Here is a 15,784-nt window from a genome sequence, read left to right as displayed (position 1 = left end):
GATCAGCTATTATCTACAGCAAGGGTCCAGTAAAGATCATTAGGGTTAAATGTAAACCATGGGATAAAGGCTCAGGAAGACCTGTTCATGCCCGAGGTAGCCCCATGCCTCAGGAGTGTCAGGATAGAGAGTTGACACAACCCAGGCCCCATACTCAGACCTTTTTTAGACCAGGCACAGAAAGAGGTATGTGTCTCCAGGGTAACCCCATTGCTTGGTCACAAACACCCAGCTCTCACATCTCAAGAGCCTGAGCCTTTCAAGGACGTCACCTTGGGAGGCCACATTATTCTAGGGGACTGTCATCGTTCAAAGCAAACAGGTATGTCTGCTGGCAGTCTCCTCGCCCTCACAACTGCCCAGTGAGGTGCATGGTGTTTGCCGAAACCTGAGGCTCTGGGAGATCAAATCACTCACCTGGAGTCAAAAAGCTACTGAAAGGCAGAGCTGGGACTCAGCCTCCACCAGTCTGGCTCCCAAAACCCAGCAAACATTTCCCACAACAGCACATGCCTGTCTCCCTGTGGCCATCTGGTCATCTTTGTATTTTTCCTGTGACCATAACACTGATCCGTATCCTGGCTAACGGCAGGGGCAAGGCTAACTCACTCTGCTCCCTCGGCTACCCTCCTGAAGGTAGCCCAGGAACAGCACACTTGCCTCTTTTTTTCTGTACTTAAATAGATTTTTTCCCTTCGTTCACCCAGGCCCACGGCTTCCCCTGATTAGAGAAACATCCGCAGCAGAAAAGTCCTGGGGAAGTTAAGCTTTTTCCAACTCCCTTCAGAGCCTTCTCCTGATTGAGAGCCGTGCGAGATCCAGGCTCTGTGATAAGGCAATAGCTTCCTGCGGGGATCAGGGGGGCCACTGCCAGGAGGCTCACAATTAAGATTATGGCACTGGCGGAGCGGGGGAGCTGCAGGGGGAGAGAGAGCTCACGCAGGTCCCAGGCCTCACCTCTCCTCTGCCACTGTCCACTTGGGCCTCAGCCTGGCCCTGCTTTACCTGCCTCTGGGAGCCAGCCACCCTATTTTGAATTCCAGCTGGAAAAATCCTGGCCAGACAGTGGCACAGTCTGAAAATGAGAGGATGAACTGGGAGACCAGGGGACTATCCCTGATCAGTGACTAGGATAGTGACCGAGTGCACGGGGCACCAGAGGCAACAAAAACTTCAAATGCCGTCAGGTGGCTGGTGCAGCACTTCACAATGTGTACACCCCATTCCACCCTCACAGCAGCACTAGGGGTGGGAAGGAACAGTGTGGGAGCTTTCTGCATGTTCCTCATCTCATCTTCTCCCCCAAACAACCCCATGGGTAGGCGTGATGCTCTCATTTTAGAGATCAGACAACCAAGACCCACAGAGATTTTTATCAAGAGCCCCAAGTTTAGGAAAAAAATTCCAGGTTAAGACAACAAATCTTTTTTTTTTTTGAAACTTAAGCCTCAAGTCACAGAGATGGTTAACAAAACACATTAGAATAGAACTACAGGGTAGCTGAGACCTTGGGCAAGTCACCTGACTTCTCTGAGGCCCAGTTTTCTCTGCTCTACGTTGGTGTTGATAATAGTGCAGAGATCCTGGGGCTGTACCGAGGACCAAGAGAGACGATGCAGGGAGTGCGCTTAGCACTGTGCCTGGCACGGAGAAGCCCTCGGTGCTGGTTAATCAGACTTTTCTGGTTAGCTGGGACTCAAACCCACCTCCATTTGCACGTCAGGCCTGGTGGTCGTTCCACTGAGGGTCTAAGTCATCCTTTGCCCGAGACTGGCAATCAGATCTCCTCAGAGCTTTCAAATGCCCTCTGCACAGCCTTCCCAGAGCCTCCATCCATCTCTGCTTCCCCAATGTCCCACCACACCTGTCATAGCTTCTACCTCAGCCCTGGTCTTGGAACCTCAGAAATAGGAGACATGAGGGCTGAAACTGAGATTCAAGTCACTGCTGCCCCATTTTACACATGAGAAAACAAGGTCCAACGAGAATGGCTTATGAGGACTCATGAGGCACAGTGGTGGCACAAGCTGGGTCAGAACACAGATGTCCTGGCTCCTCATTCAGGAACCTTCCATGAGGCCTCCAGAATGTCACATGACCTGGGATCATGGGCAGCCCAAGAAATTCCCAGAGCCCCAGAAGTCCACCAGGGCTTTTCCATCCTCAGTTCCATCATGGAATGTGAACTTGATCCAAGAGTCTTGAGATAAGGAGGAGGATGAATCGCTTTAGGAAGGTGTTTCCTTCCCCCAAGACCGCAGTGGGTGTGAGGGAGGGGAGGTGTGGCAGGGGTCCTCAACACCAGCCAGGCTCTCTGTGAGCCCCAGGATCTCTGCTTTCCCTCGGAGGGCTCCCTCCCTCCAATCCTTCAACCCCCATGTCCTGGATGGACTCAGGGGCAACCATGACCTGCAGCCCCCTCAATGGGGCAACCAGCCTCATGAGACCCCACTCAAGCATCAGCCTCTCTAATTACACCTTACATTTGCTCCCTAGCCCTGAACAAACACCTAGGGGTAGGGACAAGAGTAAAGCCACCCTTCACCTGCCCTGCATTCCCCAGCCCAAGCTGAGAGCTCTCTCACTCAGAAAGGCGGGCTTGGGGGGCAGGGGGAGGAGAGGAGATGAGTTGAGATGCCTCTACACCATGATGCCAAAATCATACCTCTTTCAACTGGTATCTTTTCCTTTCAGGGGTGTCAGGATTCTCTTGAGGTCTCTCTCTGGTGGTGGCTTCAGGAGAAACTCTAAGGGGAGACAAGAAAGAAAGAAATTTAAGAAGCCATGGATTAGCAGAGTACGGGGCTTCTGGGGGCCAGCTCAGTCCAGATGTGCACCCACTCCCTGAGGTGTCCGCTCCCTCCTTCCCCCTGCAGGTGCAGCAGCCAGACAGGGCCCACGGCCAGAAGACAGGACCAAGCACCCAGCGCCACACAGGCTCCCAGGATAGCGTCCCCAGTGCCTGTGGGTTGAGGCATATTTTCAGTCTTCTCAAATCAGCCCAGCAGCCTGTCCAACGGCCGTGTGATGACTTCGAGAGTATGCTAATCACAACATCGCATTGCGTTTCTTTGCTTCTAGCTAGACTATTATCAACTTGGTGTGGGAACTCCATTTTCCTTAGGTGGAAAAAAAAAAAAATACGCGTTCTGAGTAATTTTGAAAATGTGAAGGAGAATTAATCATTGCCTAATGAATGCAGGCTCTTTGCTCAGAAGAAAACTTTCAAGATCTGGTATCCGGGAAGAGATAAGTAATAAGAGGAGGGGTCTTCGGTGGTAAAAAAAACAACTCAGCCCCAGAGTGCAGGGCCAAAGTCCAGCCTCTCCCCCGCTTCCTCTCTGTCGGTTTAACTGAGTCCCCAGATCACAGGAGAAGGAACAAGGTCAGGCCGAATACCTGCCTGCCAAGACTTAGGCCAGCGCCAGGGGACCAGGTCATTCACATGCACAGCTGAGAAACAAGAGCAAAACTTACAGCAGACAAGGTAGAGCCAAGTTCCCCGATGTCCCCCTCCTAACTCCGTCTGCCCTCAATGCCCAGGCTGAGCAGTGGAAGCCCTGATCAAGCTTCAGGCTGCCTCAAATAATTATGACAATCATCCTGATACCCTCTCTAATCCTACGAGAAAGTATCACCCCTTCAGAGGTGAAAACCATGAACTCAGAGGAATTAAAGAACTTGCCCAGGGTCATACAGCTGAAATGGGGCAGAACCAGGACTAACACTCAGGTCCTGGGAAGTCAAACCTGGTGCACGTGTCATCTCCACAGTGAGAGAGGTGGAAGCCGGAGAGCCATGAGTTCAAGGTCTGCTCTACAGATCCCAGCATCAGTGTACCACACGCGCAGAGGCCGTTCTCAGACTCTGCTAACTGGTGGGGAACAGGGCTTGGCTGGAGGATATCACCTCTACCTCTGCCTCATTCATCCAGGCAGTGTCAGCCTGGGGAGCCTCATGCACTGGGGGCCAGACTAAGGCTACAATCAGAGGAATTCATGATATACACACACACGTGTACATATGCATATATATACACACACATACATATACATATATATCATACAATTTTCATTAACTACAAACTGAAAGTTCTTCCTTATCCATGCATCCTAATTAACAGATAAAGCCTCTGCAAAGACTGTGACCTTGTAGATCTCATTCTGTGCGATCACAAACATGTGAGCATGTGCCCACATGCAGACAGTGTGACTTTACACAAACGGGATCTTAGCACAGATATTCTACAACAGCACTTATTAGGAATACCGTGTCTACCTGTGACTGTGACGCTATACAGACCTCCTGAGTCTTTTCCGCAGCTGCACAGTACCCCATGATAGATGTGGACCATAATATATTTCCCCCCTCACCATGGATATGTGGGGTATTTCTGTTTCCAGCCATCCCAACCTTGCAATGACCCCCACATCTCTTTGGAAATGTCCACGCAATTCCAAAGCCTGGAAGTGGGACGGCTGGGCAGAGGCTCTGCGCATTTCACCTTTGAACAGATGCAGACAAACCGCCTTCCCAAATGCTGGGTCAACTCCCCTCACATCACAGGGTGGAAGGAGCCCTTTTCCTTAGATATAAATTGGAAGCCAGAGTTGTGTCTGCAGAAGGGCTTTCCCTGTCACCTCCCAGTGGCCTGGGACGACGAGTCCCCTGGACAAAGGGGGGAGTTGATTTCTTGGCTCCTGCAGACAGCGGGCCACAGCTTCACTGCCCGGGGGGCATCTCTGAGGAACTCAGGCCCACCTGAGCCAGGAACTACATTTACAGGCTCAGAGCTGATAATGAGCTTTTATGAGCTCTGGGGACCGCGAGGAACACGTATTAATGTCAAGCATGCCTGTCAGCCACGCAGCCTGGGTGAATGTCACACATTAACGAAATTAAAGGCTGCAGCCACACTGGGAAGGAGCTGGGGGCTGCATGTCGGGTGGTGCGGGCAGGCCTGTCAATAACAAAATTACTTTCCAGCTTTTGCACTCGGGAGCCTGAAGCTGTCTCCCATCTTCGGAGGAATTCTGCTTTCTTGCAGCCTGAGAGGAGATTAGTTTATTACCAGTCTGCCAGGAGAGGCAAAATCCAGCACTAATCCTAATTCCCATTTAAGCAAATCTGCCTCATGTGAGAGAAACCAGCTGGTCTTGGAATTTCTTCCCCCTTTTCCCTGAGATCTCATTCCAGCCCCCCCCCCACCTTCATGGAAGAGGGGGGTCACTGCAGATGCTGGACTGGAGGCCTCCTGGGAGGGAGAAAAGAATCCCAGGGTTTAAGGCCAAGAGAGGGACTGATGTTGGGTGACAAGAGGTAGCACTGACCGATGGTAAGCCAGACGATGGGGTTTGCTGTTGACCTGGTGGTCTCGGGTTGCGGGAAGGAAAAGCCACCACCCTCCAGGTCCCAGACTTGGTCTTGCTTTGTACTGAGATGGCACAGGTTCGAAGTGGCACAGGTTGAAATCCCCAGTCCACCCCTAACTAGTTCTGTGACCTTAAGCGAGGGACTTTCCTACTCTATACCTCAGCTTATCTGGGAAACTGGGCTCACAGCTGCTGATAATTCACATGTTGTGAGGGTTACATGAGGGAAGTATTCACAGGACTTAGCAGAGAGCCTGCCACACACTATCCTATTTCTTGAGTCTAAGACTCCGGATTATATTTTATGGATTCTAAGGACGGAAACATTGCCAGTTAATTAATTATGATGTGTCACTTTTTGTATGATGCATCCTGGTTTCAGAGACATTAAAATAAATTAAAAAAATAAAGAGTGCTTTAGACTCCGTGAAATATAGTAAGAACATAATCAATGGCAGCAAATGTGATGGTTATTGGCCAAGTCCTCCCAGTTTTCAAAGTCCAGCTCAAACTCAGATCTTTTCCCTCCCCTCCTTCCAAACAAAGCAAATCTGCACTGTGCGAGGAAAACCAGCTCTCAGGTTATGAGAAAAATTCTGAGAGCTACTTTGCTGTCCTGAATGAGGCCCAGATGAGAAACTGTAATGTCTACTCTGATGTTTCCTACTCTATTGTTAAATTAAAATAGAACATATATACACAGCAGTGCAAACACCATGAGTATACAGCTTATTGAATTTACACAAACAGAGCGCCCCTGTGTAACTGACACCCACATCAAAGACTGTTCTCCATGTTCCCAATCATTGTTTCTCTTCTATCCCATGTCTCTCAAATCACCCCTGACGCTTCGACCCCACTGCCTCTGCCCATCCTGCCTGGATCAGCCTCTGCATTGCCTGCCTGCTTGCTACCAACATGCTCCTGGCTGGTCAGCTGGCCAGTGGCCTTTGTGCCCCCAACCCGCCCTCTCCTTTCTCTCCTTTTCAGTGCAACCGAGCCCATAAGGGTGGAGCACCACGTCCCTCTCCTGCTCCAATAGGTTCCCTGGTCTCCCTTGCCTACATACGGGGACTTTCATCATCTTATCCCTGGTTGCATGTCTTTCCAGGCCCACCTTCAGGTCCTCACAATATGCACAGACCCCAGAGTCAAACTGAACTCACTTGCAAAGTGTGCATAATTATAGTCCTACCTGGCTGGCCTGAACTGGGGATTAGATGATTTAGCAGATTGTAAGTGTTTCCCACGGTACCTGGCACAAAATAAGCAGTCAATAAATAGAGGAAGCAGAAATTATGTGAAATAGAATCTGCTTGCTACTTGCAGTAAAAATGGTAGTGGTCCTGATTAGTAGTTCCAAGTTCTACTTCTCAGATCCTTCCCTCCCTCCGTCAGGGGTCTCCACAAAGAACAGATGGGTCTACACCCAGACATATGCTAACACTTAATTCACAACAGCTGGACTTTCTGATATTTTATATATTAAGTTTCCAGATAACACTGAAGACCACTGGTTTATAGCCTTTTGATAACCTAGATCCCAAGTCAGTAGGATTTCAGAGGAGGAGGAGAGCTAGGAAGGCTTCCTGGAAGAGGCACCAAGGAAAGGATGAAGGGAAGTGATCAGCCCAATGATGAGTCCTTCCCTGGCTAGCTCCTCTACAACCTCTCTCTCTCTCCCACTCCACTCCAGCCTCTCTACATATCTTCCTGGCTCCTAGGTGGAACTGCCATCCTTCTGAGCCCCATGACCACAAGGACTCTTGGTCTTATGCCCTAAAAGTGGGTAGCATCCTCAGTGAGACCCTGGAGGAGGCTTGACCCTGGGCCCCCTGTCCCCACACTGATGCCAAGCCACAGGATCCAGGCTGAACCACTGCCAGCTGATGCCGGGTTTGTTGACAGATAAAAGCTCTGCAGTTTATGGTTCCAAAGCAAAGCTGGGGCTTTGTATTGCTTTGTTTTAAATTAGCAACGCAGGGGGCTGGTGTGGGGGTGGAGAGAGGGAGAGGAGCCAAAGCGAGTTCAGGAGGAGTTCCTGCTGTGTCCAGCATCTCAACTATTCTCTGAACAGCTCCTAATGAAGCCGCATCCTGTCTCTGCATCTTCTCACCACCTGCACTTGTCTCCCTGGGAGAGAGTCTCCTCAGCGCTGCCCCGCCCTGTCACTCAGCCCCCATCACCCTGTTCCCATAATGAGTCCCTGGATCTGCCTAATTGTGCCCCAAAGTCACTGTGGAGCTGAGGTGGGAGCCATAACATCCTCAGGAAGACTGGGATTTATTTTTGCTCCAGAAAGGGAGAGCCACTCCCTACATTTAATTGGGCAGAGCGCAGTGGGTGTTGGCACTGCTATCAAGGGTCCCAGGGGGCAAGGAACTCCCAAACTGAGCCCACTACCTCTTGGTGGCCTGGGGAGGGTGGAAGGGCCAGAGTGGAGGGAAGTACCAACCCCTAAGTTAACACGTGCAGCTGTTAATTCTTAATGCAACTGTCATTAGTAATCACTCCCCTCTCGCCCCCACCTCCCATCAGGTCTAGGCCTTCTCTGTAGGCAGGACATGCCAGCCAGGGTCCCTCGTGCCCTCCCCAGGAGTAGCTGTGTGAGACACACACCTACTAGATGCTCAGCTGAGCAGGAAGGACAATGCGTAGCCTCTGGGAGCCTGGGACCCCTGTCACCAGCAGGCACGGCCTGCATTTACTCCCATCCCGTCCTGTCTGGGAGCGCTTTCTTGTTACCTGAAGGAGGCAAGAACAAGGGCTACCCATGGTATCCATGCCCTGGAGCTCACTTTACCCTCGATCTGCACTCTTCTGTCTCCCACCCTGCGAGGGAGTATTAGCACCCTTCCCATTTGGCAGGTGAGGCAAGTGAGCAGCAGCATTTCCATGCACCTAAACACTGGTGCATTGGTGATGGAGACAGGGAAACAGAAAACACAAACGATTCTGTCCAGTGTCTGCGAAGGAAGGCTCACTCACTCTCGCGAGGAGGGGGTGCCCAGCAGGCCTAGAACCTGAGGGTCTAAGGGACCTGTCCCTGAAGGAGAGGGGCCTCGCCTGCCCGCCCCTACCCCACAGTGTCATCTGAACGGACAAACAAAAGACATGAAGACAGAACTCTTCCACCGCGTGGCCAGTGTCCTCCTCTCTAGCAGGGGGAGGACCTGAGGCTCAGAGGTCAGGCAGCTGTCAACAATCACAGAGCTGAGTCAGGCTAAGGACCAGAAGCCACGACTTTGTTTTCAGGCAGTGTCCCCAGAGCCACTTCACCTGCGTCCAGCCTGCATCAGGCCAGCCCATAGGTCCATCCTGCCAAGGAAGCATCTGAGAGGTTCTCAGGCCACTGCGCTGTTGGCCAGATACCGGGGGTTCAAAGGCTACGAGAATACCCAGTGCTTCCAGTACACGGTTCAGGAAAGGCAGAGACTGTCTTAGGCTGAAGGTGGCTTTGGTACTAATTCTGCCTCCACACGTTCCAGATCTTGAACTCAACGTGGATCCACTGTGCAGTGCTACGTGTAGGGGATCCATGTGCTACAAGGATCCTTCACCGCTGAGAAAAGTAGCATGGTCATGTGCAGAATAACAATATATATATAGTTAAATATATCTTTATTGATTTCAGAGAGAGGAAGGGAGAGGGAGAGAGAGAGAGAAAGATCAATGATGAGAGAGTCACCGATCGGCTGCCTCCTGCACGCCCCCAACTGGGGATGGAGCCCACAATCCGGGCATGTGCCCTGATCGGAATTCGAACTGTGATCTCCTGGATCCTAGGTCGATGCTGAACCACTGAGCCACGCTGGCCGGGCAGAATAACAATATTTTTTGGTCAATGATGGGCTACATATATACAATGTTGGTCCCATAAGATTATAATAAAGCCAAAAATTTCCTATCACCTGGTGAAGCCGTAGTAGCCATCATAACGTTCACTACTTATGTTGTAGCTGCCGTATGTCGTCCTAAAGTATGTTGTAGTAAAGTCATAGCCTAACACATTCCTCACGTTTGTGGTGCCGCTGGTGTAACAAACCTACTGCGCTGCCAGATGTACACAAGTACGGCACATGCACTTACGTGCAGTACATAATACTTGATAATAACAGACGACTCTGTTACTGGTTTATGTATTTGCTATATTTTCTATTGTTATTTTAGAGTGTATTCTTTCTGCTTTTTTAAAAAAAAAGTTTGCTGTAGGACAGTACACCTTGTTACACTGGCAGCAGCCTCATACATCCCGTGTTTGTTTACCACGTCTCTCGATTGCATCATTTTCTCTTGTGCTTGATTTAATCTCGTGCCATTTTATAAATTTACCGTTGCCTAAGTGTACTGTATTTGTAAAGTCTACAGTAGTGCCCTGGCCGGTGTGACTCGGTGGTTAGAACGCCCACCTGCACACTGAAGGGTTGTGGGTTCAGTTCCCAGTCAAGGGCACATACCTCAGTTACAGGTTTAATCCCCAGCCTGGTGGGGGCACGTGCAGGAGGCAACCGATCAAAGTGTCTCTCTCACATCGATGTTTCTCTCTCTCTCTTTCTCTCTCCCCCTCCCTTCCTTCCACTCTCTAAAAATCAATGGAAAAAATATCCTCAGGTAAGGATTCACAAACAAACAAAGCCTGCATGTCCAGTCATGTCCTAGGCCTTCACAGTCACGCATCACTCACTCATGCCCTCTCCCCCACCCAGCACAACTTCCAGTCCTGCAAGCTCCATTCAAATCAGTGTCCTATACAGGTGTGCCATTTATCTTTTAAATCGGATTCTGACTGTACCTTTTCTATGTTTAGATACACAAATACTTAACATCCACTTACAGTGGCTACAATATTCAGTACGGTACCATGCCAAACAGGCTTGTAGCCTGGGAGCAATAGGTTACGCCATGTAGCCTGGGTGTGCAGTAGGCTAGACCATATAGGTGTGTGTAAATGCACTTTATGATGTTCGCACAAGACAAAATTGCCTAACAACGCGTTTCTCAGACCGTATCCCTGTCATTAAGTGATACATGACTGTATTAAAAAGCCACATGACAGTAATAGAAATATTTCCAAACTGGCCACCCTGCAGCTAGCAAGGAAGCTGAAAGCTGAGAACTCATAACCTGAGCTGAGTGGAGGGGCCAACCCCTTGGCCAACCACAGCTTTCCTCCTCAACCTGGGGCTATTAATTCAGACTTTACAACCCACAGGGTTGTGGTGGAATGGGGAACATGGCACCCTAATTCTTCCCTGCTCCCGTAAATATATCCTAATGCAGAAAAGGGTCTGCTGGAGGTAGGACCAGACTGCATAAGCATTAGCATTTTGATGGGTTTTCCCAACATGTGGAACAAGAGAGCTTTAAAATTCATAGTGAAGAGATTAATCCTTCCAGCTACACTTCTCCCTCTCCAGCTTGAGGTGGCCAAGAACTTTTTACCCCTTTAAGACCTTGGTTAAGGAAGAAAGTCAGAAACTCAGAGAGCTCAGTCTTAAGAGTCCTACAGAGAAGAGACAAGATGGGTTTTCTGGATTGAGTGTACATGTAGGGCCCTCAAAACACAATTAAATGGCAGAATTGGGGATTGGGGTGTGGAAAGGTTGTGACACTGTGTGGGGGTTGGGAGTGTCTTTGACTCAACAGAAGGACAGAGCCCAGTGCTGCAGAGGATCCTGCTATCCTAACAGCAAGGTTAATCTCTTGTAACTGACAAAGGTCACTCTTCTTATCCAGTCGCTTGCTCAGCGAGAATCTCCAAAATGAATCACTCTGTGCGGCATATTTGATGCTTGGGAAAGAAGGATCTGGAAGACAGTTCAGCACAACAAATGCCCGATTTCAAGAAACTCAGTCTAGACACAGAGAGACAGGGAAACTTATGGTTGCAATAAAACGCGGTGGTGACAGAAGCAAGTGTGGCTGCCCTGGGACCCCCAAGGGAGGAGAGGGTGCCTTGGTCAAGCTGGGTTGATGAGCCGCTAGCACCCTTTGGGGAATTCTGGGTTCTCCTTCAAAACTTTCTTTAGAAAATGATGTGATGCAATATTAAATGTCAAAGGGGAGGTGCACAGTATTTCACAGCATATGATCAGAAAAAGTATATAGATGGTGTTAAGAAAAATGATCCACACATAAAGTAGAAAAGTGGTTGCCAGGGGCTGAAGGAGGGGGAAGTGGGGAGTTAGTTTAATGAATAGAGAGTTTCAGTGTTACAGGATGAAAAGAGTTCTCTGGCTATGGATAGTGGCGATGGTTGCACATTATGAATGTACTTAATACCACTGAACTGTATACAGGAAAGTGGTGAAGATGGGAAATTTTGCCAACACAAAATTTTGAGTTGTGTATTTTGCCATAATACAATTTTTAATTAAAAGCAAATAGTCATACCTAAAAAAATAAAATAAAATAATAAAAATAAAAATGACCCAAACCTGGAAATAAGGCAAAGAGAGACCTTTTTAACATCATGCTGGGCCTCTGCTGAGCAGGCCCACCCAAGGATTACTGAATTATCTAGGGATTCTAGAGGAATGTAAACTTTAGCTCTGGTGAAGTTACATGTGAATTTGTAGGTCTTATAGAAAAGGTTAAGATTTTATTGCTCTCTCGGGCATTAACCAGTTTTGTATCCAATCTAGCCATCGATTCCAGTGTTCTTTCTCCAATGCCGACATAACCACCGTGTTTCTAATTCTCCTGAGGACCAGCTTCACCATCCCGCTGGCTCCCACATTAATGAGTTCAATCAATCTCTGACCCATGTTCATTTCACATTTATATGAGATTTTATAGAATTTACAATTTTTTGAGAATTATACTTTGACAATACATGCTCAATTACACACACACACACAATGCACAGGGAATAAAAACTGGAAAGAAATATAGAAAAATGTTACCAAATGGGTATCTTTAGGTAGTTGGCATATATATACATATATGTGACTTTTATAATAAGGGGAAAAAGTGATAAATACTATTTTTTAAATAAACACCCCTCCAATCTAAACTCTCCCCTCTAAAATTCCCCAAATTAATAGCTAATGCAAACTGCTTGCTAATCCTATCTGTGGGACAGGGCGCTTAGCACTTTCTGTGGATTATCACATTAAGGTCCCACCCCCTCCCATGTGAAAGGTACTGTTACTGTCTCCATTCTGCAGATGAGGAAATGGAAGCACAAGGAATTAGCCTCAGGTCATAGGTCTGAGCAGTCAGAAGGGGATCTGGGCTCCAGGCAGCCCTGCCCGGAGGCTGCCTGCTTAACCACCCGGCCAGACACTGGCCTCCCACATGAAAAAGGAAGAAATAAACACATTTGCTGGGCTGCCACGGTCAGGCTTGGAGAAGGCCGCGTTCCCACCCACTCCCAGAGCACACAGCGTTCTGGGAACCAAGCACAGGCCTCGCCAGCCTTGAATTGAATTCACATGTGTCTCTCCCACACTTGCAAGTGGCGACCAGGTCTTCTCTGTTCTTGAAGCTTCCATCACATTGGGATGGAGGCATATTGGGTGCTGGGCCAATGTCTCAGAACACCCCTCCACCTGCTCTGATAGCTAAACCTTTTGTGCATCTAAAAGCCACCCTCGAATTTATCGTTTACTCCATCTCTCTTTGCCCCCACAGGCACTACGAAACTGGTTCATTACCTAGATCATAAAGCAAAGGGCAGACTGGCTTCAGCAAAGAGGGGGGTTGGTGTGTTGGGAAGAGCTCCAGACTAGGAACCCTAGAGGCCAAGGGCTCTGCCTCTAAATCACTGCGTGACCTTGGGCAAGTCAGCAAGCCTCTCTGGGCAGCAGCATCTTGCCTTCAAAGTGGGCAGGGGACCCACTGTGCTATGACGCCCCAGATGTTTTGCCAGCTTCAATCTCACTTTTGCTGCCGGGGTATTTTACATGCAGCAGGCGTGGAGCCTCACCAGAGACCCACGCCTATTGATTCTCACTGACGCTCTTCATGTGGCAGGTGACTGCAGGCTAAATCTGTGCGGAAATCAGGTTTTGAGGGAGAAATACCATGTGATCAAGAAAACCAAATGGGGAGGTGCTGCCAGAGGGGGAGTGTGGGGAGTGGGGAGAGATGCTTCATACATAGGGCTCTTGAGAACCCCTACAAACCACCCCATCGGTGGGCTCATCCTGGTCACCCATTTATTTATTTATTTATTTAGGTCAAATATGTTTTCCTAGGTCTCCCAACACCTTCAGAATCGGGGAGGATTACTCGGGTAAATAGTGTATTTCAAAGGCTACCAAATAAAAAGCCCCATATTCCATGACTGAACGATAGCTATCCACCCAGCCTTTACCTGTGGCTGTGAGGAGGCAGGAGAGAGAAAGATTCAGAAATGTCAGCCGCTGAGTAAGTGTCAATATTGAAAGACATGTCTCTAGGTGATTAATTAAGATCAATGGCCAAAAGAAACACAGGAGAGACCTCTTTATAAAAACGGAAAACGACAGTGCTGATGGAACTAACTCAAGTCCATGGGCCTGCTTCTCACTCCTGGGTGAGTTACTGCCCCTTTTGGGATCTAGGTTGGATTATCTGGCACCTCATGGCCTGGGGTGCTCAAAATGGGTGCCTCGGGACATACCAGAGTGGAGGAGAGGTGGGGGGAGCAGCCCCCTATCCTGCTTCAACACAGCGGCTCCATTGTATTTCCTACTGGCTGCTCCATGGTGAACTTTCTTTGACTTCTATGGCTAAGGCTAAGTTGAATGCCACTGGACTGGATCATCCCAGGAGAAGACAGGTGTGGACAAGTGTGAGTGTGGAGGAGTGAGCAAGAGGGATGTGAGTGGGAGCGAGTGACCGAGTGAGTGAGAGAGACTCTGAGGGCTGGAGGGAGGGACAAGAGGAGGAAAAACACTTGGGCCATTTTCAAATTCCCACGGTTGGATAAACCAAAACAGATTGTTCTAAGACAAAGAGGCCATTTCAAACCACATCCTCTACACCAGTCAACCCCAAACGGCCCACCAGATGCTTTCTCACAACCAATGGCAACAGCAATAGGAATAGTCACAATCGTATTTAGGATTCTTGAGCAGCAATGATGAGCCAGGTGTGATTAATGCCCACTTTACAGATAAGGCTACTGAGGCTTGGAGAGGGGAAGTCACCTGGTCCCCACACCTCCCCACCCAAGTGGTGTCTGAGATAAGGAAGCCCGGTCGGCAGCAAAGATCCAACCAGCAAGCTTCTTGTGGAAGCACCATATGCCTGAGGACCATCCCCTTGAGACAGGGCTGCTCCTGGCTGTGAGCAGAATAGAGAAGGAAGGAACCAAGGAGCGGGGAGTGAAGACAGCATGTTCCCCAGGGGCAGCTGCCCCACAAGGCAAAGCAGATGCCCACCTGCGTGGGAGTGCCTGGTGCCATGAATAGCAGTCACCACTCCACCTGGCGCCTGGCCCTGACTGGCCAGAGGAATGCCAGGGAGGAGGGCACTGCCAGAACCCAGAGAACTCCCGTCTCCCACCCCAACATCAGCAAAGGGAGTACTGGGTCCAGGTGGCCACATCACAGTAACCGCTGAGTCTCCCCTCCCAGTGGGCATGAGGGGGCACCACCAGGCCAGCTGTGCTCTGCCAAGTATCCACGGCCATCAGGCATGCTGTGCACTTTCTAATCACAGTCTTGTCCTAACCCTAAAACAATCCTTTGAGATGGGTGCTATTCTTCTCACCTTACAGATGGATAAACTGAGGCTCAGAGAGACTTAACAACTCAACCGGTCACCAAGACAGTAAATTTAGGCAGAGTCAGGATTGAACCCCAGCATGACCAGAAGACCTTTGCTCTTTGTAACTCACCAGTCACTCATCTGCAAAGCCCTTCTCTCTGACGCAGGTTGGGAGTCCCAAAGGACAGCATTTTGTTGTGGGTTCCAAATGCAAATCCAAACAAAGACCCGAAAGAAGAATGGGAGAGAGGAACACCCCACTTAAAGGGGGCAGCTGCTGCTCATCCCCAGTCCATTCTCGCCACATGGGGGTTTTACAGTGAACAAGCCCAGAGAGGACTAGTGCCTTGCCCAAGGTCACACAGTGAGGCTACAGCAAAGTGGAACTTGAAACTACCTACCTCCCATTTCTAATCCAGGTCTCTTTCTCTCCACTCCATGGGGCGGGGCCTCTCACAACCAATTAGGAACCACTGGGAAAGCCAGAAACGTCATGATAACCTCATTCATCTCAAACTTACCACACTTGTTTCACTTTCTCCCGCTAAGTAGTAAATACTGGAGACAGCGTCCAGGCTGGCTACAGGCTGGCTGCAGGCTGGGATGTCGGCACAGAGACCAGGCTGCCGCCGAAAGCAGGCCAGGCGGCGTTCTCACGCTGATCCTGGCGGTAAGACAGAGATTTTCCCTAACGCAGCTGACACCGGTGATCT

The 15,784-nt window shown here is 49.5% G+C and overlaps 1 protein-coding gene across 2 annotated transcripts in view; it reads right to left on the bottom strand.

Annotated features, from left to right (window-relative positions):
- Positions 1-15,784, bottom strand: part of TSPAN18 (tetraspanin 18) — a 149,465-nt gene that overhangs the window by 117,812 nt on the left and 15,869 nt on the right. For both annotated transcript variants that reach the window (XM_087821822.1, XM_087821821.1), the window contains exon 2: positions 2,666-2,747. The gene's annotated coding sequence lies outside the window, so the exon portion shown is untranslated. The remainder of the gene's footprint in view (positions 1-2,665; positions 2,748-15,784) is intronic.

The sequence above is a fragment of the Miniopterus natalensis genome, chromosome 11 (assembly GCF_054644295.1).
Source record: "Miniopterus natalensis isolate mMinNat1 chromosome 11, mMinNat1.hap1, whole genome shotgun sequence".
NCBI lineage: Eukaryota > Metazoa > Chordata > Mammalia > Chiroptera > Miniopteridae > Miniopterus > Miniopterus natalensis.
The sequence above is the reverse complement of the archived record's forward strand: the minus strand, read 5'-3'. Positions and strand labels throughout refer to the sequence as shown.